Below are 5,506 nucleotides of genomic sequence, written 5' to 3' on the forward strand. Positions count from 1 at the left end.
CTGAGAACTTGTCAGATTCCACAAAAATACTAGGCAGAGGATAACCTTTTAAAATATTGACATATTTTAATCCAGAGTCCATTTACCACCTTTCCATTCTGCTTGAAAATGAACTTCTGATCTCATATGTACATATTTCACAGGTAATGAAGGTTAAATAAGAGAATCCAGAAAAACAACTTTGGTCCTTGTCTCCATTTCCCCAATTAATTATTAAGTAACAACTTTTAGACCATCTATAGCAACAAAACAAAAACGCCATCAAAACTCCGATAATAACCTTGAAGTTTTTATTTCAATATGCTCGTTCCAGACAATTTCTTAACAGCTTTAAAATGCAGTATTTTATTTATTAACATTAAATGCACTACAACTCCAACAGCCAGACCAAACTGTAAATACAGAATTAGGCACATCTCAATGTTGTGTCTGTGTTTACATTATTGGATAAAGAAAATTAAGCATTCTTCAACTTTTCTATGGGTCTTATTTATGGAATATGTGCATTTTCCTAATGACCCTTTAAAATACCACATATGGAATTTAATTTATCAAGGCCGAAAACTACATTAATTTCGACTTTAGTAAGAATGTAACTCACACAACCACTAAGCTGAATAATCATCTGAAATCTCAAGTGGGCATGATGATCTTATTTCCACCAAACACCAAAGCCTGGCTCCGTGTGTATTAAGCTCTCCTTACCTTTACTGCTCAGTTGAGACTCTTAATTCTCTAAAGCTAGACAAACTATGCAGAAGTATCAATTCAACAGTGTATCATCAAATACATAATAAACTTTAATGTGACACTGAGTTGTTCTCCAGAAGTTGCAGGTTGCATTGTCAGGAGTCAGTGTGTCTTCAAACTACAGGAGAAAACCCAAGTCTGGCTTGTAGTTAGGTTTGCCTGTAAAATGAAGATCTCAAAAGTTTTCAGTAAAATCACCAATACTTTGCAAGCAGCTTTAAAAAGAATTCCTAAAATGTTAAGTGCTTTCTTTCCAAATATAGGCTAAAAATAGAAAGTTGTACATGCAAAAGCCAAAAAAAAAAAAAAAAAAAAAAAGTTGACCCATTTTTTTCCCCTCCAAATAGTTAAGGCTATCTATTAAACCTGAAGCAACATGACCTCTTAAGTATCAAGCAACTTCAAGGTTAAAGCATTTTAAGAACAAGAGTCAAAACTGTTTTTTCTCAGGTCAGAGATAAGGCCATTATTAACTTGTTCACTCATCTGAATTTCAAAATGGGTAAATTAATAATGTGAATCTTTTTATACAATACTTACATGGCTTTTTGTTGGCATTCCTAAGAAAATCTTAATAGAACCAAGAATGTAAAATTAGACTCACATTCTAAAGCCAGAAACAAATCAAAAGCAATTCCTATTAAACTCTATAAAACCACTGATCACTACCAATCCCACAACAAAACATACACATTTATTAACTTGCTGATTAGATTTAAATCTCAGTTCAAGCCCAAGTAAGTTCTGAACACGATGAATACTACAGTTTCAGTATCTAGGGAGAAAAGCCATTTAAGTCTTTGTTATTGTAACATATTTGACTACATTTTAGACTATTTAAGGAATCATGAAGCAGGCTTCCTATCACACTGTTCCATTTTTTAAAAAATTGCCAGTGTATTTCCCCAAAAGCTTTGAAGTAAAATGACATAGTCTGACAAATGTAAAACAAAATACTTTCCTCACTTATAACCACAGCACACCATTTTGCAAACTACCAGAACATGCTGTATTACGATTTTTTTTTTTTTTTTCTGGAGACGAAGTCTCGCTCTTCCGCCCAGGATGGAGTGCAGTGGCAGGATCTCAGCTCACTGAAACCTCCGCCTCCCCAGTTCAAGTGATTCTCCTGCCTCAGCCTCCAGAGTATAGCTGGGATTACAGGCACGTGCCACTGCACCTGGCTAATTTTTTATATTTTTAGTAGAGACAGCGTTTGACCACGACGGCCAGGTTGGTCTCCAACTCCTGACCTCTGGTAATTCGCCTGCCTCAGTCTCCCAAAGTGCTAGGATTGTAGGGGTGAGCCACTGTGTCCAGCTGCAACTTTTTAAGCATAGTTTTAAAGCTGTGTTTGTCACCAAAATAACCAAAAAGACACAATTATTAGGTCTCCTTCAATTCAAAAAGCTTAAGAACTCTGCTAATGTACAATTTGATTTCCATTTTATAAATCACTGTTCATTTCATCCTGCAAATCTTTTCATCAACTCCAGAATGATGGAATTCTTACCTTTCTATTCAGGAATCCAAGATGAAGTTCCTTAAATTTCTTTAAGAACACATTAGAGGTAAAAACTTTTGTTAGACTTCACACAGTATTTTTAAAAGCTAATTTCTAGATTTATTGGGTGGTCTAACCTAGTGTTATGGAAGTTTATTTCTTATTACTAAGATAGCCTCTTTTACTCCAAAATACAATGACATTTCTCAAACCTTATTTTTTAAGTATCAAGTTTGCCTGTACTTCGGCTTGGGTCCAATTTTACCACTTGGTTCTTTTAAATCTATTATTCAGGTATTCCACATTTTTTGACACATATACACATAGGTGAGAGACAACACACACGAAGAAAAGAGAGAAGGCAGAAATGTTGGATAAAACACTAACTGCCGTTTCTTAGTTTCCACTTCAGTGACTAAGTCAAGTAAGCCTGGAATCAACTATCACTGTTGCCAAAGTCTGGTTTATGTAGGGAGCAGGGAACCTAAATGTTAACTACAGTCTTAGAAATAAATCAGTATCTGAATCTCGCCCCACCGCTGCACTCTTGGCATTTAGGAAGAGTGTACACATACATTTATCTGTTACTCTATTTAGCATGAGTGTGTTCTTTTTCTAACTCCCATTTTTTTAAGTTGCAGATGCTAAAAGCAGTCTGAGGACCTTGGTCATTTACAGCTTATAAATCACTGACAATCAAAGAAAAACTAGTATACGAGCATTTAACATTTACACATCAGTTACTCATGTATTGGTAAAGTAGAACCTGCTTAATAGAAACAAACTGTACCCACCCTAAATTCCATGCTTTAAAAAACCCATCTTTACACATTGCTTTAAACAGAGCAGCATTCTCTCTAAATTAAAAAACCTGAGTAATATATGAGCAACATAGATTAACTTTTAGATTAAGTAAAATATCCTGGAATAACACTAACTCCAAAGAGAGCAAAAAAGTTATATTCTAACTTTACAGATGATCATCATGTATATAATACGTTTAGTCACATCGCAATACTTAACAGCCAAATAAATCTAACAACAAAAAATATAACCAGAATTCATACTGCCAAATCTGACATGCAAACCCAAAAGTGAAATGTTTTTGGATGAAAACAAGATGTACTTAAACAAAAAGTTACACATTTTCTTTAATATTTCACATCTCTTGAACATTTAACAGTGGAAGTCGGAATCTTCAGTAATATTTAATTTTCAAAATCTTCTGGTCACAATCCCCACCAAACTCAACAGGCCGGGACAAGTGCAATACCAGAGAGAAACACAGCATTGCAACCGATCCCAACCTGTGTAGAAAGGGGTTTGAGTTTCCCTTACTTTTCTACAGACTTTTCACTACCACAGTCAGTTTTGCATGGATTTGCACAGCAGAATATCACACAGCTGGATGCAAACCTGCAAAACTAACCATAGAACAGTGTTCAGTAACAGGACAGTTTGATTGGGCGACAGGCCGAAGCTGGAGTTCTACAGCTAGCAGTACTTTAAGTGCTCATAATGCAGTAGATAACTAAACACTACCTGCACTATAAGCACTTTAGTGCTACAGAAGCTGTCACATCAGATACACCAGGCAGATTCTACATCGACACAATAAAAGTACACAAAATTAGTAAAAATCATTCATTTGAAGGAAATAGCAGGCCACCATCAGTTTTGCATAGATTTGCACAACTACATTCTTCTTGTAGTGCAACTATGCAAAACTAACAGAGGACTGCAAACAAAAACTATTAAAACACCTATATACTTGCTTGACTTGAATTATTGGATGAATACATAACTTCTTATGCCAGAAGGAGCACTTAGGGCAGTAGATGCTAATCTACTTCACTATCTGCACTAGATGCACCTTAGAACAAAAAGCACTCAACAGCAGCAGGCCCTGCACTTTAAAGCCCAACTTGGCTTCCCGAGGCAACTGTCACCATAATGCTACAAGTGCCTTCACTGCAGTAGATGCACATATCACTACCTGCACTGTAAGCACTTTGACATTATTCTGACTGGTCACAATCTTCAGTTTTACAAGGTGATGTTCTCTTTATTCCTGCTAAATTTGAAATAGATAATTAGAATTAACACCTCCAACTCTAACAACTATAAACCATACAAATTCAGCATAATCCCGAATGGGTAAGAGAAAGTTAGTTTAATTATCTCAAAGATATGAGGTCCATTTAGACACGTATTTATGCCTCAAGAATTCTTTACAGAAGGCAATCATAACCAACCATCCAACTAGCACTGGAAGTGGTGGCTCTTCCAATGGCTGGCCTCTCCCAAATGGATTGATACATAGAGAAAAAAAACAAAAACAAAACAAAACAAAATGAGACTGCAAATAAATGAGAACTAATTTTGGAACATTTAAGGGCAATTTAGTCCATGTGTACCTTTTAGAGGAAGTCTTCACATCCACGTGGCAAAACATTTTCCTCTTCTTCTGGCTTCCACTTAGCGAATACTTGATGAAATGATTAACAAAATTACTGTTCAGACTACATTTCAAGTGTTACCAGCCAATTGTAGCAGAACTTACATATCCTGTTTAAATCTATCATCCCAGGTTGTATCTACTTTATCACCCAACTTAAAAAAGGATCTAAAATTGTATTTAGTAAACTGCATAAGCCAGTTTCCAAAGATGTACAGGGATATTTACACTGTAATTTTACTAACTTAAAATTAACAAATCCGTACTTAATGAGCTAGTTTTTCAGAAAAGGTAAATTGTCTAAAGAAAGAAACACCTACTTTTTACTAAGAACCCAATCCTATATTATTTATTCAACTTTACTGTAATAGCAAGAGAAATTTGTTTTTAAGAAAAGTTCAAGAAAATCAGAATACACTCACCCATTCCAGAAAACTTCCTTTTCAGCAAGTATCTTCAGAAAAGCTACTGGTGCAGTTAGCTCCACGTGTATAACTGGAGTAGGGGAAAATAAGGAAAAAAAGATAAACATTATTTGCTCAAAATTACTACCATCGTCCAAATCTATATTTGCTATTTTCCAACCTCCTAATTAGCAATTAATTCCACCCATTTGCAAAACTGAGAGTAAGAGTTGGGCAATATTAGCAGGATTTAAAAAACCAATAATGTATAGTTGAAAAATGCGTAAGAGAATAAAGTTGAAAAATCCTTAGCTATCAGATACATGTCTTAATAAGCTTCTAAAATACTTGATTATGATTAGCAGCAATCATTCACTCCACTGTACAGCT

At 35.1% G+C, this 5,506-nt stretch overlaps 1 long non-coding RNA gene across 1 annotated transcript; it reads right to left on the reverse strand.

Annotated features, from left to right (window-relative positions):
* Positions 1-271: 271 nt before the first annotated feature.
* On the reverse strand, positions 272-5,216 carry LOC111546607. Its single transcript, XR_002732843.2, has 2 exons — positions 5,135-5,216; positions 272-4,742 (listed from the first exon to the last, which is right to left on the reverse strand). It is a non-coding gene; the product is annotated as an uncharacterized LOC111546607 (long non-coding RNA).
* Positions 5,217-5,506: the final 290 nt, after the last annotated feature.

This window comes from Piliocolobus tephrosceles, chromosome X, assembly GCF_002776525.5.
Source record: "Piliocolobus tephrosceles isolate RC106 chromosome X, ASM277652v3, whole genome shotgun sequence".
NCBI classification, from domain to species: Eukaryota; Metazoa; Chordata; class Mammalia; order Primates; family Cercopithecidae; genus Piliocolobus; species Piliocolobus tephrosceles.